At 44.9% G+C, this 20,703-nt stretch overlaps 1 long non-coding RNA gene across 1 annotated transcript; it reads right to left on the reverse strand.

The window, feature by feature from the left end:
* Positions 1 to 3,405: 3,405 nt before the first annotated feature.
* Positions 3,406 to 13,098, reverse strand: LOC149868507 (uncharacterized). The gene is made up of 3 exons (XR_016440997.1): positions 12,849 to 13,098; positions 9,923 to 10,034; positions 3,406 to 4,356 (listed from the first exon to the last, which is right to left on the reverse strand). It is a non-coding gene; the product is annotated as an uncharacterized LOC149868507 (long non-coding RNA).
* Positions 13,099 to 20,703: the final 7,605 nt, after the last annotated feature.

The raw sequence follows: 20,703 nt of genomic DNA on the forward strand, positions 1-20,703 counted from the left end.
GGCCCAATCCTGTGAGGCACTGCCCACTTCCCTGAGAGCCCTCCATTCTTACTGATCTCCTAAATTGTTGCTGTGGTTACTTTAAACTTTCCTGGGAGCCCTGAAGTACCTCAGAGGTTCAGGCCTTTATTTTGTATAGTGTCTTTCCTAACAAATGTATCCTTAAATACTTTCCTGAATGGAATAATTCTATTACAATATTAAATAATAGCAAATAGCTGCAGAGAAAGAGAGAGAAATTACAACACTAATATTAAATGCCATTAAAAAAATCCAAAACTATGTTCCCTTTTCCCCAAATATTCAGCTTTGCCAGGCTGCTGCCCTGAAGCCAGTAGTTTGGTGCAATAAGACATCACAGTGCAACCTGGCTGTGAGATGGGCATCAGAAAGCACACGCACACCATGAGCTCTTCATTTCTCATTAGTATTAAAGGGGCAAAGGGAAATTACATGACTGATTTCTTATCTACTCCAAAAAATATGCCCTGATGGCTGTATAATCTGGACTTCATCCACTTCCAGACTGTAGCATGCAACTTCAGGACTGTCAAGCAGTGTTCTAGGGGGAGGCTGAAACTAATGAAACGCTGGCTGACATTTTGAACGCATGCATACATATATCATGATTATCCCACAAGCATATGTCATAGCAAGAGAGTAGTTTTTCCATATTAAAGATGGCATTAACCTTCCATACTACATCACTCCCTTTAATTTCCCAAACTCTGTAAATATTTTAGATATCCTGCTGTCTCCTTCCCCCTCACTCATACAACCTGCACCCATGTTAAAAAATGGCAAAATGATAGAAAACCCAGACCTCAGCCAGGTCCTGCTTTGTTTCTGAGATAGATAAGAATTAAGTTTCATTCCCATTTTGCCCTATCGTACAGAGCTGGTGATTTCTCACCATTAAATGTTTATTTTCAAGTCGTTTTTCTGAACCTCTGAAATGCCCCCAGGCCCAGGTAATTTTTATACTTTTTAAACAAGTATCTATACCTTGAGTACTTAGCCTGGTAAACCCCTGATCTTAAAATTTGAACATATTTTGGGATTTGCTCATCACTGGGTTCCAAGGATATGTGCTGCTTTCCCTTGAAAGAAAGTAAGTGTCTTGCTGGGGGAAAATAGATAAATAAATAAATTCATAAGTAAACAAACAGATCTTTCTTGTGGATGACTGAAAATAATTTACTTTGTAAAAAATAAACTGTTTTGCTAAGTGTTTAATGTTGAAAGTCTTATTGGCTACTGGCAAATATTAAACGCAGCACCAATATACCAATTTACACTAACAGTCTTGGAAACTTCAGGCTTTGAAAGTAAGATATTAATAACTTGGAAACTGGTATGGTAGTTTTGCATGTCGCACTTTACCCAAGACAGAGACAATTTGCTGAGCACTTGGTTTAAATAGGGACTGTGCATTTTTATCCCATTATCTAGATTAGCTTTGTGATTCCTTTGTTCCTATACATTTATTGTTTGTGGCCAGGTACAGAAGTTACACTAGGTGCGCAGAAAGTGCTCTACAGCCATAACTGAACAGACAATCATGGCACAGAGAGCACTGTAAAAATGGCAGATCCCGCTCTAAAATAACCCTGGATGGATGTAGTATCAGATTTCAGCACTGTAGGTTAGAGCACAGTAATATACGTGTGTACTAGACTACATTGCAACTTGTTACATTGCTTTCCGCTGGCAACTCATGGGGATTTGTGGCACCCTGCTCGCTGCCCCCTCAAGGGGTGGTGGTCTAGCCTCAGCCAGACCTCGTGAAGCACTGTGCTGGCCCTGCCCCAGGTTGTCATCGACAAGAATCAGTGAAGTCCCTGTTTCCAACCCTTCCCTCCCCAAACTTGTTCCCTCTGGCCAGCCATGAGCAAGCCACTGTCTGGTGTTATCGCTGGCTGTGTAGATTCCATCTACCTCATCTGAGCATTTGCAAAGATTGCAGCTTTCACTTATGTGCTGTGCTGTTTTCTGGACACTGCATTCACACAGGGGGCTGTCCAAGATGTTCATCTTGTTTTGAACAGTCTGTGTCCAGATCTCAGTCTGTTCAACTTGACCCATGCTTCTCTGTCAAGGTCATATCCAAAGGGGGACTCATTTGGGGTTGGTATAAAAACGCTGTAAGAATAGATTTCAGACCAGATTTCTCTGAATGATCATTTCATTTCCACTCACCCCCTCCCCTTATCTAAATTTAGCACATCATACAAGGTCACAGTACCTGGCCTGCTGGCATCTCCTGGCTTGAGGGGTGTGGTTAGGGTCTGTCTTCTTATGTCACTTGATTTAATGTCTGAGAGTGTAGGGAATACATCTGTGTATGTACATGTTGTGCAGCCTCTTATGAATCTCTGCACAATGTTAAATACAGCAGTGAGTGTTTTTGTGTGACATCTGTTGGGCCATACAAGAGCACTGTAATCTGCTGGGACTAATACCATTGCAAGTGTGGTAGTTCCGAGCAGTTTGAAGTTGGCATCCCATGTTTTGCTGGTTAAATGTCTTAAGGCAGCTACCCATGCAAAGACTTTACTGCTAACCTTCTAAATGTGATGTTTATAGGTGAGGGAAAAGTCTAATGTGACTCCGTAGTAAGCTGGAGTACGTTCATGGGGAAGGATGTGGTTGCCTACTCTGATATTTGGTGTGCTCTTGGCTTGGTTGTCCATGTGGAAAACTGATGATACTGATTTATTGATGCTCCTCACTAACCTCATGCCTTTCAAAGAACACTCACTGCCCCCCAACACCACTGGCCTTGAACAAAGCAGAGGGACCAGGCTCAGGCTCCCCTACTGTTGTTGGGGGCTTATCGGTTTGTGTTACATTGAGTGGGGTCATAAATCCGGGTAATTGTCAACAGACAGCCCCATCTCTCAAGGTCACATTGCTTTCCTGAGGCCAGCGTGTTTACCCAGATCCACCTGACACAAACCCGAACCCAAACAGAATCTGATATACACTGAAAGTTTTTTCAAGCCCCGCAGCCAAGGTGTAACCAACAGGCAAATCCATGCATCTTCACTAGTGATCCTTTGGGCGCTGTTTGGCAGAGCAGCTGTGAATAAGCACCACTGCAGGTAAGGCATAGTGGGAAATGGTAATTCTCCCAAGCAAGGCCCCCCCCCACACACTCCACACACTCCCTCCCTCTCCTCCCAGAGAAGGCTTATGCCTCCAGGCCCTGCTACTTAGATTTCCCACCACTCTTGGCTCCCACAGCAGGAGATGGCACCCAAGTGTCCAGGGTTCCCAGCTGGGAGGTGGAACGCGGGCTTTCTGTGCTGTGTTCAGCATGAGGTCATAAGGAGCCCAGGCAGGGGAAAGTGTATTATTCTCAAAAGACCAAGGAGTTAAACTTATAAAATGATAAAGCTTGTTTATTCAGAAAGCCTTCTTAGCCCAGTGATCTGCTGTTCCCTCCTGCAATCCATGAGCCAATGTAACAATTTATACATAACATGCTTAAAGGCATCCACACGTCTTCCCCGCTTACATGTAACATATCGCCATGTAATACTAGCATCAGAAGTTTAGTTCAACCCTTTGTCAAAGCACGTTTAAACGGGTCTCTATTAATCTTTGTGTTGGCTTTTTAGCTCTAAGTGATCTCAGTTTCTCTGCATTTTCAATCTTTATTGGTTCAGTTCTTGTGTGGTTTCCTTGTTCAGATGTCTCTACTTCTGTGTCATTTTCAATCTCTTCTTTTGTTTCTTGTTGCTTTGTTGTTAGCTCTGTTTCCTTTGGTGAATCTCATGCTGCTGCTGCTTCTTTTCTCCCCTTTACAAGCTGCAAGTATCGTCTGTTCCTTCTTAATACCCATCCTTCTGGTGTGATTACTTGACAGCATTTGAGAGCTACTTGATGGGAAACTAGTGCTTTTTGTTTCCATGTTTGTGCATCTGAAAATATCTCTCTTGTACAGTTGTGGTAACTCCTGGAACCCCTGTCATAGTACCATTTTTTGTTTAAGTTTGTCAATTTTTTAAATGTTTTTTTCACATTTTGCTTTTCATTCTGATGAGCATCATCCACAAGATTTGGTAGACTGGTTTTTAGTATCCTGTTAAACAACATTTCTGCTAGAGACAATGTATGTTTCATGGGTGTTGCCCTGTAATTTAAGAGTGACAGGTAAACTTTGGTGTGTCTGTAGCTTTTTTCTACATTTTCTTTACTATTTGTACTCCATTTTCCACCAGAACGTTGGATTGTAGGTATTTAGGGCTTGAACTGTTGTGATGGAATCCATATTTGTTTGCAAAGTCTTTATACTCAAGGCAGTTGAACTGAGGTCTGTTGTCTGTTTTTACAATTTGTGGAATCCCATATCTAGCAAAAATCAATTTGATGTGAGTTATGACATAGTTTGCTTTTGTGCTTTCAAGCAATGCAATTTCAGAATAGTGAGAATAATAATCCAGCACTAATACATATTTTTTCCTTCATGCCTGAATAAGTCAATGCCCATTTGATCCACAGAGCTATGGGCTCCTCCATGACCATGATGGGCTCCTTTCTTTGCACTGATCTATATGTCAGGCACATTGTACAACCCTTTACAGCATCTTCTATGTCATTATTTATGTTGGGCCAATATAGATCACCCCTTGCTCTCCCTTTGCATTTTTCAATGCCTAGATGCCCCTCATGTATTCTGTTTACCATGTCTTTCTTTAGCACTGCTGGAACAACAAGTCATGAGTCTTTGAACAAAATGCCATCCAGTATTGACAGCTCTTCCTTGAACTGAGAGTAGGGGTTAAGTACATGCTTTCCAGACCAACCAGCACAAATAGCTGTTATCACTTTTTGTAATATGGCATCCTGAGCAGTAGCTTCTGCAATTAGGGCCCACATTTTATCTGACAGGAATCACTCTTTTAATTAGATTAACATGTAACCATGTCTGATTCTGGAATTCTGTCACTTTCCATTGTGTCATATGCTCTGGACAGCATATCTGCAATAAGTAGATATTTTCCTGGCATGTACTGTACAGCTAGATCATACGTTTTCAGTTGAAAGAAAAGTCTCTGCAATCTGGGTGGCATGTCTGATAACCCTTTCTTTGCTGTACTTACCAAAGGTTTATATCAGTTTCAGCTATCACAGGCTTCCCATAGATGAATATGTGAAATTTCCTACAGCCATATACCAGAGCTAAACTTCCTTTCTCAATTTGTACATATAGACATTCTGACTTAGAGAGTGCCCTAGATGCATATGGCACTGGTCTCCAGCTATCCTCATGTTTTTGAAGCAAAGCTGCTCCAATGACTTCTTTAGAAGCATCTGTTGACAATTTAATGGGTCTTTTAGGGTCATAGTATTTTAGTACCAGAACTTTCATTTTTTTCCTTCAAGTTTTTAAATTCAGTTTCATGTTCATGTTCCCATATCCACTGAGCATTCTTCTGTAGGAGTGAACTAAGGTGTTTGGTCTGCTCTGCTAAGTTAGGCAGATATTTTCCTAGTAATCTGTACACTACTTCCTTATCTGTAGAGCATGGCATGTTTGTAATGGTTTTAACCCTTGCAGGATTGATTTGTATCCCTTTCTCAGAGAGCTTGTCTCCCAGTTACGTTATTTCTTTGACCCTGAATTTGTATTTTTGTTTGTTCAGTTTCAAATGTGCTCTGTGAGCTCTTTCTAGTGCCTTTCTTAGCCTCAAGTCATGTTCTTCTATAGTATTTCCTCAAACTAATACATCATCAATATAAATCACAGTTCCATCAAGACCTTCAAAAATTTGTTGCACCCTTCTGTGAACTACTTTAGATGCAGAACACAGTTCAAAAGCAACATTTTCCAAAGGGTGTACTGAGGGTAAATAATCTAGTGCTATTCTTTTCTAGGGGAACTTGCCAAAACCCAGAAGAGGCATCCAAAGTGGGGAAATATTTAGCTTCTGCCATGTTGCCAAAAACCTCTTCCCTGGTGGGAATGGGAAAGTGCTCCCTTTTGATGTATCTGTTTATTTGCTTAGGATCCAGACATAATCTCAGGGATCCATCTTTTTTTTTATTTTTATTATGACCAGTGAAAGAACCCAAGCAGTTGGTTGCTCTCCTTTTTCTGTTATATCCACATTAACTAATCTATCTAATTCATTTTTCAGTTTCTCCCTTAGTACAAAGGGAATATTTCTTGGACCATATACGGTGGAAGTATTTGGTTCTTTTAATTCTACCTTGTACTCAGTTGACGGTTTCTCTATGCCTTGAAACACATCATAAAACTCTTCTTCTATGTTCTTGCTTTCTAGTCCCTCAGTGGCATCCATTTTCTTAATCAAACCTAGAGTTTTACACTTTTGCAACCCAGTAACTGGCACTAGCTTTCCTGGGACTTTTACAAACTGGACTTTTACTATATGCATGCTTATAGGCTAGGCACTGCTACACTGGTTAGCACTACAGATGAAGGGGACTTGGGGGTCATGATTGACCACAAGATGAACATGAGCCTTCAGTGTGATGCTGCGGCTTGTAAAGCGAGCAAACTGCTGGCTTGCATCCATAAATGCTTCTCAGGCAAATCCCAGAACGACATTCTGCCGCTGTACTCGGCCTTGGTGAGGCCGCAGCTGGAGTACTGCGTCCAGTTTTGGGCTCCACAATTCAAAAAGGATATGGAGAAGCTTGAGAGAGTGCAGAGAAGAGCCACGCGCGTGATCAGAGGTCAGGAAAACAGATCGTATGATGACAGACTGAGAGCTATGGGACCCTTCAGCCTGGAAAAGCGCAGGCTCAGGGGTGATCTGATGGCCACCTATAAGTTTATTAGGGGTGTTCACCAGGATCTGGGGGAACATCTGTTCACCAGAGCGCCCCAAGGGATGACAAGATCGAATGGTCACGAACTCCTCTGTGACCATTTCAGGCTGATCATAAGGAAGAACTTTACTGTCCAAGCCTCCAAGGCTTGGAATAGACTGGTGCCAGAGTTGGTTCACGCACCCACTTTGAATGCTTTCAAGACACTTTTGGATGTTTATCTTGCTGGGATCCTATAGAAACATAGATTCATAGATGAAGGGTTGGAAGGGACCTTGCAGATCTTCTAGTCTGACCCCCTGCCCTGGGCAAGACAGAAAACTGGGCTCAAATGATCCCAGCTAGGTAATTGTTAAGCCTCCCCTTAAAGACCCCCAAGGTAGGAGCCACCACTATTTTCCTTGGAAGTTGGTTCCAGATCCTAGCCACCCTGACTGTGAAGTAGTGCCTTCTAATATCTAGTCTGAACCTACTCTCTAACAACTTATGGCCGTTATTCCTTGTTACTCTGGGAGGAGCTTGGGGGAACAAGGTCTCTTCCAGTCCCTGCTGGTCCCCCCTAGTAAGTTTATAGACAGCCACCAGGTCCCCTCTCAGCCTTCTCTTGTGAAGGCTGAACAGGTTCAGGTCCCATAGCCTCTCCTCATAGGGTCTGCCCTGCTGTTCCCATATAATATGAGTGGCCCTCCTTTGGACCCTCTCAATGCTGTCCACATCCCTTCTGAAGTGTGGCGCCCAGAACTGGACACAGTACTCCAACTGTGGCCTGACCAGTGTTGCATAGAGGGGAAGGATCACCTCCTGGGACCTGCTTGTGATGCATCTGTGAATGCACGACAAGGTGTGCTTAGCCCTACTAACTGTGTCCTTGTATTAGCAGCCATGTTCATCTTGAAGTCAATAATGACTCCAAGATCTCTTTCTGCCACTGTGCTTTTGAGAAGAGAGTTCTCTAACCTATAGGTATGCTGCTGGTTCTTACTGCCCAAGTGCAGCACCCTGCGCTTGTCAGTATTGAATCCCATCCTATTCTCATTTGCCCACCACTGTAACCTGTCCAGGTCCAGCTGTATCCTGTCCCTTCCTTCTCGCATGCCCACCTCGCCCCAAATCTTGGTGTCGTCTGTGAATATAAACAGGGTGCTTTTCACCCCCTCATCCAAGTGGCTTGTAAAGAAATTGAACAGCGCGGGCCCAAAGACCGAGCCCTGGGGACTCCACTGCTCACATCCCTCCAGGTCGACTATGACCCATCCACTACTATTCTCTGAGTGTGGCCCCTCAGCTACTTTGCAATCCATCTGATTGTGTAGGCATCAGTGCCAGAGTTGCCTAGCTTTTTAGTGAGAATGGGGTGAGAGACAGTGTCAAAGGCCTTCCTGAAGTTCAGAAAGACTACATCCACCGCGACACCTGCGTCCAGTGATTTTGTGACCTGATCATAGAAGGCAATCAGGTTGGTCTGACAGGACCTGCCCTTAATGAAACCATGCTGGTTTCCCCTGAGCATCATCCCCACTGCTGGCCCTTCATGGATGTGGTCCTTGATAATCTTCTCAAAAAGCTTCCCCAGGATTGAAGTAAGACTAACAGGCCTATAGTTGCCCAGATCCTCCCTCCTCCCTTTTTTGAAGATGGGGACCACATTGGCCCTCTTCCAGTCATCCAGCACCTGGCCAGAGCACCACGAGTGCTTGTAAAGCCATGCCAGAGGCCCCGCGATAACCCCTGCCAATTCCCTCAACACTGGGGTGGAGAGCATCTGGACCTGCTGATTTGAACATGTCCAGCCCCTCCAGAAGCTCTCTAACTCAGTCCTCCCTGACCCTAAGCCTGGCGGAGTCTCTCCTGAGTCTGTCCTGAATCTCGGTGGGGGAGTCCTGGTCCCCGCACAAAAAAATGGAAGTAAAGAAATTGTTAAAATGGTCTGCTTTTTCCTCTGGTGCAACCACTAGATTGCCTAGCATATCCTGCAGGGGCCCCACATTACCCAGTGCCTTCCTCATACTCCCTATGTATTTAAAAAAAGACTATTTGTTGTCCTTGATGCCTAATGCTAGCCCTAGTTCCGTATCTGCCTTAGCTTTCCTAACTGCTCCCCTACACCCCCGAGCGATGGAGGTATACTCCTCTTTCATGATAGCCCCTCCCTTCCACTGGGTGCACATCTCCTTTTTGGCAATCAGGCATTCCTGACTGCCCTTGGTGAGCCAGGGGGGCTTCTGAGCACTCTTGCCCCCTTTGCTTCTTGTTGGGATTGTCACCCCTTGGGCTCTGAGTATTGTCTTCTTAAGGAAGGACCACTCATCTTGGGCACCCAGTTGCCCTACTCTCCAGGACCCCGGTGCCTCTTCTACCAATCTCCCCAACTCATTGAAGTTAGCTCTCTTGAAGTCAAGGGCTACTGCCTTGCTGCAGTGGATGTGAATTCCAGCAGGTGATGATCACTGTCGCCCAGGTGGTCAAGAACCTGGGGTCCCCTCACAAGGTCGTCACCTGTGGCCAGGACCAGGTCCAGCAGGGCATTTCCCCTGGTGGGACTGTGCACCTCCTGGTTTAAGTGGAGGTCCCGTATCTCGGCAAGGAACCTTTGCAAGCGTTCCAACATGGCTGACTGCTCCTTCCAGGACATGTCCAGGTATTTTAGATCACCCATGACAACTACAACCCTTGCCTTAAGTGCCTCTGCAAGCTGAGAATTTGCGATCCAGCTCTTCCCCTTGGATGGGAGGTCTGTAGTAGATCCCCACCGTTAAGTCCCTTTCCCCATGACCCCCCTATATTCTGACCCAGAGCACTTCAGCCTGCCCCTCCTCTGACCTCATCCTGCTAGCTGAGGATGTGTATTGCTCTTTGACATAGAGCACCACACCCCTGCCTTTCCTCCCCACTCTACCCCACCTGTATAGTCTATAGCCCCTAATGTTAACTGCCCAGTCATGGGATGAATCCTACCAGGTTTCTGTGACCTATGTCCGGGTTTGAACTAGCTATCCAGAGGGCGAGTTCTGCCTGATTATTCCCCATACTATGAGGATTGGTGTAGAGTAGAGACATTTAAGGCCTTAATGTGTGCCACCCCCCGATTCCTAGGACTATCCAGACCCCTGTCACTTACCTGGGTACTCCTTGTGCATGTCACCTGTCTTGGTTGGGAGGTCCTCAAGTCATCCTGTGGGCCCATCCCCTGGCGAAGCTAGTTGAAAGCGTGCGGCGTGAGATCGGCCAACCTGGAAGCAAAGACACGCTTGCCTTTAGGTGAGAGGTGTAGTCCATCCCACCCAAGCAAGCCCCCTGCGTGAAAGTATGGGTTGTTATCCAGGAACCCGGGGCCTGTCTGGTGGCACCAACTCCGTAACTGTCGGTTCACCTCGCCATGATCCCTACTGACTTCCTGCCCCATAAGTAACACTATGAATCACTAGCAGGTTCAAGAATGTTGGTGTAGATGTACCCTAGGTGTTTATGAGTGGCAAGAATAATGCACTGCAATGTTAGAACTGTACAACAGATTGCTCAGCTGATGTAAATCAGCATTGGCCTATTCATTTCAGTGAAACTGTCAGTTTACATCAGTCAAGGATGTAGGGCGAGGTAAGCTTATTTTGTTTTATTCAATACAAACAATCATAAACATTGAAATAGTAATAGTAATAGATGTATTGCCATTTGTAATGATTCTAGTGAAGTAATAATTGGTCCAGGGAGTCAATCTTCCTCTTAACTAATCTTATTTCAGGAAGGAAATTATTTTGGAACCTTAGAATTTCACCTATATTCTTCCTTCACTCACTGTTCTGTAAATGAGAAGCAAGCCCACTGAAGCTAATGGACTTTTCTCCCCTCATTTACGCTGATGTAAGACTAGAATAATTCCATAGATGTTACTGGAGGTTTACAACAGTGTGGATGATAGCAGGATTTGGTTTGGAGGGATTTTATACCAGTATAACTGTAACTACTTCCTGACATATGCAACTTTGCTCTGATGTTGCCGATATGATACATTTATGCCACCCCGGTAAACAACTTTGCTAGTTTTAGTAAGAAAAGACTTTACTATGTTGTTCCTCTAAAACCTGTATGCTCAGAAAATAGATTTGGTCATTAAAATTGGTCATTAAAGTTGCATCCTGCAAATTATGTCCATAAATAATATATAGGAAAATTGACCTTCAGACAAAAGGAGGGATGGCTATGTAAGCCCTGTGGCCTGAAGCTTAGGAGGGGAAGGAACTCTCTTCCCCAATCTTTTTGCGAGCAGGGGAAAGTACAGTTCCTGAAAAAGCATCTTTCTGAATTCTACCCAGAATTCCTGAGTGACACTTTGGAAGTGAACCAAACTGTTCACAAACTCAAAATGTTTTAGGTGGTGAAACGAAAGAGTTAGAAAAAGAAAAGGTTTCTTCTCTCATGGTAAGGATGGTATTCTGAGTAACCTACTAAAGCACTGAAACTTACTATTGTTTTGTGCTTACTCCCTATAGAAAAGCTTATGCTGCTGGGAAGACTTGTTCTTTGGAGCTGCAGAGGACAGTAGCAGAACTGAGTGAACTCTATTCCTTGTCCTCGGCTACTGAAATGATTTTAGGTGGGTTGCACTGTCGAGCCTGTGAACTTAACCAGGCAGCATTTTGCAAGGACTAGAATGCACCTCAGAACTATAGCCTTTTATGCTGAACCATAAATGGGATTTAGCAAATAAGGAAGGGGCAGGGCATAATAAACGACATTTTTTCAGTGGATGTTCAAATGGGGAGTAGGAAAAGAGTTACTACTGTGACAGTTATTGTGGGGGAAAATTTTTATTTATCATTAACATAGATATACTTCTGCTGTGTAACCTTTTCCCCTTCCCCCTCCCAACATTTTCCTTGTTTCCTTGTTAACTTGGGGCCAGGTAGAAGTGACAATTTTCACCCAGTATGGCCCCCTGAAAGCACTCTACAGCCATGACCTAGCACAAGTGCATGGCTGCAGAGTGCTTTAAAAGCTATTAAAGGCACCCAGGAAAGGTGGCTTGTAATGCAGATAAATAAATGATTATGTGGAGAAAATGGCTTTTTGTTCTGTTTTAGTAACTTTAAGGTTGTTTCCTCCTTACTTAAAAGATCAGAATAAATATCTAGAGCAAATGAACCTAATACAGTTCTTTCTCACTGCTGTGACTTTTACACTAGGTTTATATCTGATTTATACTAGTGTCACCCAGGTGGCAGCCCAGTAGTTGCCACCTCTGCCCAAACATCAGGGATGGTGTGGTGAGAGTGGGGGAGGGATTCTGGCCAGCACCCATTTACTTTCCAGCCAGTCCCTGATCCCCACAGAGCAGCCCGTGGTCCCAAGAAGGTCTAACATTTAACTGTTTTAACTATTTACACTTTATTTACAAAACAAGAATAATAGTAAAGGTTATTTACAAGTGAACTTAAATGGCAAAACAAACCAGAGTGCATTAGTCAACCCTTCACTCAAGAACCACAGGTAGGGTAAATGGCAGCTTTCAGCCACTGCTGAGATGCTATAGCAAGGAAGCGGGTGCTCACTTCCAGCAGCTCCAACAGGCTTCCCAGTAAGTGATGGACTGCAATAGTGTAAGGTCTTCTGGTCTGCAGCAATCAAACTGGATCCAACCCCCCAGAGAGGCTGAAGGGCAACCCTCCATGGCAAGCAAAAAGGCAACCAACAAACAACAGAGTAGGCTCCTGCAGCAACCAGCATGACCCAAGCACAAAGCTCAGGGACTCCATCCGATGACAATCAGCTGCAGAATAATGGACAGGACTGAGTCCCCTCTGGGGCAGTCAGTGGCAGAGGGTCAGCAGTACAGGCAACTCCCAGGGGTTGCTGCTCTAAACTCCTCCTGCTCCAGTTGACTGGCCGGGTGCCCCACATGCCTCGCGGCTTGCTAGTCCCGCTCTGAGCGTCAGCCTGCGCCCCAGTCTCCCGGGGACCCTTGTCCTGGTGCTCTGCTGCTCCTCAGGATCCCAGTGCCTTGCCTTGTCCCACTTCCTCAGGGAACGTAAGGGGTTTCCTCAACTCACCGGCCCAGCTCCCTGCTCCAGATAAGGGTGCCGCCTATGCCCCTGGCTGCTGCTGCTTCTCCGCAGTGGAGTGGGGGGCCGACTGCCACCCCTAGCCTCCGGGATGCCTGACACATCCAGCATGCTGTGATGGGGCCTTGGGGCACCAGCTCTCTGCCGCCAGCCCGCTCGCAGGGCTGGAGGCATGGCCGACTGCCTCTGCCTTGTTTTCTCAGGACCTTGGAGGCTCTTCAGAGGGGTCTGTCTGCTGGGTCAGCTCACCCCAGCTCCTTGTAGGCCTCCTGCATCATTCCCCAGAGTCACTGTCAGCACCCCCCACACGCCAGTTTGGCTGCTGCTTTTATCTCCTCAGGCAATCCCTCCCTGGCTTGCAAACTGGCCAACCAGTGCTCAGGGTGGCTGGCCCACAACCCCTGCCATCCCTCTTCCATGCAAATGAGGAGATTGAAAACCCCTTCTTTTGACTGGCTTCTCCTTTTCCACAGGGCAGGGCTCCCCTGCTCCACCCGTGGGGTTTCTCAGAGTTCACTGGCACTGTTTCTAGCCCAGGATAATTTTCTCAAGCCAGTCTGGTGAGCCCACATTGGCAGTCTGTTACACTAGTAAGAGCAGAAACAGGATGTATTGTGTCTTGAACTCTTCCATGCAATTTTGACTTAATTAAGCTAAAAGTGAGGGCACTTTAACTGCCAAGATGTTTGGAGGGAGAAGCCATTGGTTTGGATACAAGATGAGGATTTTGCATCTCTTCTTTGATGTTTTACCTTCATTGGGACAACTTTAAACAAGGACAGAAATTTCCTTAATTACAGAGACAGACTGAACTCAAGATTCTTAGTACAGAATTTTGCATAATTCAAATCATACCAGTTTCATAGGCCCCAAACTTCAGAGGTATTAAGGCCTAGACCCACAAGGATATTTGGGCACTCTAACCCTTTCAGCTCAAGCAGAAGTTGATTGGAATGGAAGGGACTCAACAAACCTTTGGGCCAGACCTTTAAATCTTTACTAGAAGTCAATGGGTCTGCTGGCATGAATACATTTGTAGGTTTGGGCCCCTTGTACTGTTCATGAATGCTTGTGTGTTTTGATATGTATGTAATCATCACAAGGAGTTTTTATTTTTATTTTACTTGAATTACACTAATTTGCAATATGCGTCTGGCCCCATATAGCTGTTTCCATAAAAAAACCCTAATAACAAACAGAAGAGGATGTATCTGTACAGTCCCTTCCAAGTCTAACTGCTCTTCAGAGTTCTGATTACAGGAAAAAAACCATGCAGATGATGCTGCTTTAACTGTGATCTTAAAATGAATACTCATTGCTACATCCTGGGGGATTCAAGAATACTGACTTTGTTGCCCATCTGAAATAGGATATTGTTCCCTATTCCTATCATGCTGGTATCAGTTCCAACTTGGAAACCAGCCTTCTATCATAATTCAAGCCGGGGCTATACTGATGCAAACCTTCTCAGATATTATAAGCCAGTATGAGCTCAAAAAAAGAATTCACTGCTCAAGGCCAAATAGCTTCAAAGCTAACAATCCTCCAGAGTCAGTGTGAAAGTGTTGAAACTGTCAATGTCAACTTAGACTGTGCATAGTGAGTGTAAAACTTCAATAATGACATCATGGAGAAAAGGACAAAGGGCAGGCACTACACAGAAAAGTGCCAGTGCTCTTCAAATCTTTGAAACCTTCAAGGATTTATCTGGACTAACACTTCTACACATAGTCATTGGGGTCTTAGGCTATACTGATTAAGGATTTAGCTTATTCAAAGGCTCTCACTGATAGGAAGGATGACAAGGTTTCAGCAGTTATATTGGATTCCATTAGCTTCCACTTAAAAAAAAGAAAGAAAAGAAAACCAAAAAAACCCCCAAGATCTTGATCTTTTTTCTTCCTCTCATTTTCTTCCTTTGTGTCAAACCTTATATAGAGAGAGATATTAACATCTGAGTTTGATTCACAAACAGATTTCATAGCACTTATGCCTTCCGTTCTCAGAATGTGGATCCCAGCAGAATTGAATAAATTCTTCAGAAATTCCCCAGGGCACTGAATAACTTGCTTGCTCATTTCAGCTGTGCTGGGGCAGCAAGCATTCTTTAAAAGGAAAAAATATGTGAGGAAGGGTGCCGCAGTTCAACAAGGCAAAGTACATCTGATCAAGATAAAAAAGGCACCATTTTTATAAAGGGCTGTACAGGTTTTGCATTTGATTTTTGTATGGGAGAATGGCCTATACTAGACCTCAAATTTAAATCCCTCTAAGGTTCTAATTCCAAGTCAAAATTTAATGAACAAGGCCCATCCCTCCCATGTATAATGATTTTCAAAGTACCAGCCTCAGGTGCATTGATGTTCTATCTAGGTAATTATCTCTCACCTCTCCCTATCTTACCCGTTTCCCATTATTATTTGTGTTATGGTTACACTTAGAGGCCACAGTCATGTTCTGAGCCTGACTGTGCACTGTACAGACATGTAGTAAGAGAAAATCATGGTATCAAAGAGATTACCATCTAAACAGATAAGACAGGCAAAATGGGAAGATAAAAGTATTAATATCAGATGATAAACAGTAAGAAAGAAATTAAGTGACATCTCCAGAGTTATACATGGTTGTACAGAGGATGGTGATAGACTATTCTCTGTGACTATAGGGGGCAGCATGGGAAATTTAGATTGGATTTAGGAAAAACCTTCTCACTATGAGGGTGGTTAAGCATTGGAACAGGATACCTAGAGAGGTTGTGGCATCTCTGTCCTTGGAAGTTTTTAAGAGCAAGATGGACAAACACTTGTCTACGATGGTTTAAACAAGAGTGATACTGCCTGGAGCAGGGAGCTTGACTAGATAACCTCTTGAGGTCCCTTCCAGCCCTACTTGTTCTATGATTCTATGAAGTCTATGGCAAAGTCTGGAAATGAACTCAGACTCTTAAATTCTAGCCTAGTGTCCTTTTTTGTGTCTCTTTTTGTTGTTTCCTCTTTCAAAAGTAATAGTCTCTTTCATATTTTGCAGCAGACATCTTTTATTTCCAAAGATGCCCCCCAGCGCTTTTACATTGTCTAATCATGCTTTAGTTGCAGTCATGCTGTCTAGCTGTTCTATAGTATTTCCAGGTGTATGGGAATTAATTAAGAATGAATTAAGGCAAGGAAGGGAAAGCTGAGTGGGCCCAAACTCCCAAGCCACAGTTCACTAGTAAATCTGTTCCAGGCTCTTTCCTATCACTTGCCCTGGCGCCCTCCAGTAGCCCTCAGAGTGGATGCTGGAGATGATTCTGGAGCAGCCTTTCTGTTGTGCTTCTGGGTCTGTGATGTGCCAGAGCCTGAGCGTGTGCTTTGGCTCCCCAGTTCCAGGACAGGCCACTGCGGAGGTATAGACAAACAGCCTCACTGGTGAACTTCCAGGTCTTGAGCATGCCTGTGGACACAGGTGGCCAGGGCATGCTCAGGATTCTCTCCCCACCCCAAAGCAGGGAGAGGATACATCCCTCCCTCTTTGATGTATAGACAAAGAGGGTTTTCCTATACATCACAGTATAGATAAACCCAAAGAGGACACTAAAACAGTACTGTATCTGCCATGCTTGGTCCCTATCAGGCCCTTTCCAAATATTCTGAGCTTAGGAGAAACATCAGCCCCATGTTTATAATGCTCAAATTACACTTTTGGTCTGTAAATGCAAATTATGGTAATTATGTGATCAAATGACAGATAATAGCACTGTGTGGCCCAGTGCTGGGTTGGAAGCCAGGAATGCTGGGTATTACTCCTAGTTGTGCTTCTGGCTTGCAGTCAGACTGACCAAAATGATCAGATGTGGTTGTATCAAAATGGGCACTTAGCTTAATTGTTGTGTTCCCCGGTACAGGTGACCTATTTTCAGCAGGACTGACTATCCGTGAACGTTGTGCCCTCAATTAATTTTGCCAGAAAGCAGATATTTTGAGTTCCTCTGAAATCCAACTTTCAGCAAGAACTCCCTGTAGCTTGATTTCTGAGTGAAATCTGTACCTATGAAAATAAAGAACTTGCTAAGGCTAAAAATTGCTTTGAATATTGACCACCTTCAACTATGCACCAGGGATTTCCCAGTTGTGAAGGGAAGAACACTAATATTACTACCATATAGACTTCCAAATATACTTGCATTTAGTAGCAGGGGTCAGTGAGGCAAAGCAGATTTGTATCTGTGAGAGGCGCTTTAATCGGCCCTGTTACCACAGTATCTGAATACTTTGCAATCTTTAGGTATTCAGCCTTCCAACATCCCTGTGAGGCAGGGAAGTCCTATTAGAATAATGAAATTAGGAATCCTCATTTTTAGGCTAAGGTTGTGAAAGACCGGGAAACTAAGGACGAGAGCCACTGAAGTTGAGACTTAAGTACAATTTAGGTGCCTAAGTTCAAGATTTAAATCCACAAATGCCTGACTGCTCTTTTTTAGTGCCTGGCTTTTTTACAGCTAAGATCCCTATGTGCCTAGAGTTCTGATACTGTGCTTGCCCAGCACTGCTTTCATTGTGGCTGAGCCAAGTATCTAGGCACCTGTCTCACAGCTAAGCCTGGCCAGGATTATAAACTAGGCGCCCCTGCACCTAAGCCCCCTGAGTGGCCTAACACAGTACATGAGCTCAGAGTGTGCCTAATAAAAACTGACAACCCTGAGTTCAATAGAAAACACAGCAGCCACAACCACTTTCATGCTGGTGTCAGATCTGCCTTGTAGGACAATCCAGTAGTTACAGCACTTATGCAGAGAAACTTGGGTTCTAAGCCATCTAAGCTTGCAAGATTTCAGCACCACCTCACCTTGCTTCTGAGGAGCATTTCCTAACTACCCAGCGAGAAGCTATCCTGGGAAGGGCATTTTCTATCCTTCCTGGTGAAGTTATGGCAGTGTGCAGCAAATAATAAAAGATTCATGGGGCCAGAGACAGGGAGCAAGAGGAGTCTGCCTTTAGCATGGTGATGAGGGCACCCACTGGAAGGGTGAAACCACAGGTTTTCATGACTGTCCCCAGGACTGGTTATTCGTTTTGTAGTTGACAGTCATTAGATAAAATAAGGAAACATCTGTGGACCAAGGACTGGATGAGGGGGCTTCATCATGCTGGAACAGTGGGTTCAAAGCCCACAGGCTGATGAGTGCCTAGAACCAAAGTCTTCCACTTCCTCAGCAAATGATCTAGGCTATTATATAAAAGGTGCTTGGCACAGTCAGTGCTGTTATTGGTCTTTACAAGAAGAGGGATGATAGAAGTGTCTAAATCTGGGAGGGAGTTTCAGGCTGTGAATGTTAACCCACAGAAACACTCTAGAGAGGTGTGATTTCAGACATGCCCCTCTCTGCAGTATTGTGTCTATCCGTCTCTGGCATCTAATTCTTCCCATCCATTTTATGGGGAACTCAGATGCTGCCTCAGGGTTGTGAATTTGACTCTGAGAGCTGGTTGCCTAACATTTAAGTATGATAATACCTAAGTGAGTGCCACGCCACACTTGGTGGGTCTGGGCCTTGGGTACATCCTAAACATTAAAGCTTTCCTTTTCTCTTCATTATAAAGGGGCAACTCCCTGGGAGTTCAGTTTATTTTTCAAACCAGCAATTATTGCTTTCCCTGATCTCTGACAATGCTCTCATCCCCCTCCTCACTTAGCACACAATGGAGCACAGGAAAACCACCTTTCAACATTTGCCACATTGCAGCAATTGTGGCCCTGCCGGTTCTCTTATTCCTAGTGAATAGGGTTGCTTTGGTTCACGTTGAGCTGCCTTTGGGGCTTTTAATGGTGCTCCCTGGATTTTACTTTTCCACATTCTTGTTATTGTTATTGACTTAAATCAGCCTCTTATTTTTTTCTTAGTTCTTGTGCTCCTTAAAATGAAATTAGTACAGAAGGAATGAAGGGTTAGCACAACCCTGGGAGTGGACAAGTGTGAGGGGAAGCTGGGAATACTGTACCTCTCTTCAAGCAGCTCTCTTCTGTGCTAATGTGTTGTTTTTGCTGAAGGGACTCCACTACAATGCTGGCTATTTAAACATTTATGAAGAAGGTTTCACATACATTCTGTGAAGTGATCACCTGATATATATTTTCTCCTGTGCTCACTATAACAACTGTGTACATGGACTTGTACACAATTGCGCTACCCACTGATGGTCTGATTCTAATTTTGCTTAACCCAATTTTACACCAATGTAACATCACAGGACTTCGTCAGGGTGACTTTTGATTTGTCCCAGTATAAAAGAAATAAGAATTGGGCCCTGCTGGAGCTTATTTTTAAATCAGTCCTGTTCAGCTTGAAGAACCAACAACAACGTGGAAAACCTGCACTTAGCATGCAAAAACTACAAGAAGTTACTTTCACTGTCAGTGGCGAATTGAGAGGCTTTTTTGTTTATTATCTTGAGTGGGGAGGGAGAAAGATGATCATTGTCCATATTCCTAACAGTTCTTGAGACTTCCAGATCCCACCCCTTCTCTCAAGACCTTCTCACACAAACCATTTTTCTGCATCAAGTGAAAAAAACAGTTGAGACCCACTGGTACAGGGCAAAATTCATTCCTGATCAGAGAGCCAGCTTGAGGATACATACATTCCATTTACATCATGTTTTGGGGTTTGAGAGGGACTTACAGTGTACACAGGCCTGTACTACCCTACCTTACCCTGGGGGTCTTCAAGAGGAGGTTAGATAGGCATCTGGCTGGGGCATCTGAACCCAGCACTCTTTCCTGCCTATGCAGGGGGTCAGACTCAATCATCTATTGAGGTCCCTTCCAGCCCTAACATCTGTGAATCTACTGAAAAACTTATATGGCATGTGTGCTTGCAGCAGCTCAAATAGAAGCAGTGCAAAATTGATCCAGGGCTTTTTGCCTCAGTGCATGTGCTCAGACATGCGCTTTGTTGTGGAACTAATTGTACCACTTGGTGCAAGATAACCCTGCCTGGCTCTTCCCAGGTCAGCAGCCAGTGGGAGCTAGAGTTTGTTATGTGTAAGCTGGCTCCAGTCTCCCCAGCCCTTGTGTGTGTGTTCCCCCTCCCACACATTCCCCAAGCACAGCCCTCCCAGCTTTTTTCCTGTGGAAATGTAACTCAGTGATCGTCAGCACCCTTTCCCTTCCCCCATATTTCCCCCACAACCCCAGCCTGCCCCAATTAGATTCACCAGCCCCACTGTATTTTTTGGGTTTTTTTTGTTTGTTTGTTTGTTTTTGTTTTCCCTCCCTGATATGAAGCAATGGCAGGGCAGGAACCTGCTGGGGGGAAGATTCCCCCACAGAACTTCCTGTAGCCCCCACTATGGGGGCAGATCCCAGCTAAACCCCCAAGGGTATGCATGCCCCTGCAGCGCTCACCCCAGAGGCAGAATCCAAATGACCTCCTCCAGGGGTAGAGAACCCTAAGATCTCTGCTGTGGGGTAGGCGAGACTCCAGCAGGGAGCCAGCAGAGCCAGGGGGTCTCCCAGAGGAGTTCTCTGCTATCAGGGGCCAGGGCCAGGGGCAGTGGGAAGGGCTCCAGAGCTGGGGGGTAGGAAGGGCAAGGGCCCCATCCCCAAGCCTTGATCACCAGCACCTGAGGGGACCAGGTGTGCCACACCAACTAAAACACCCAACGCCTGTCCCTGACCCAATCCCTGGTCCCACCAATGCAGCCCCGCAGTGGGGGAACTGCAGCTATGCAGAGGCAGCTCCAGGGCTTCCCACAGCTGCAGGGCCTGGACCCTCCACCACTGGCCAGCTCAGGCAGTGAGGCCCCCTTTCTGGCACTCACCTGCCGGCACAGGGAGAAGTGCCAACTGCCCAGGTAGAAGAACC

This window comes from Crocodylus siamensis, chromosome 3, assembly GCF_052110815.1.
Source record: "Crocodylus siamensis isolate JL-2025a chromosome 3, ASM5211081v1, whole genome shotgun sequence".
NCBI lineage: Eukaryota > Metazoa > Chordata > Crocodylia > Crocodylidae > Crocodylus > Crocodylus siamensis.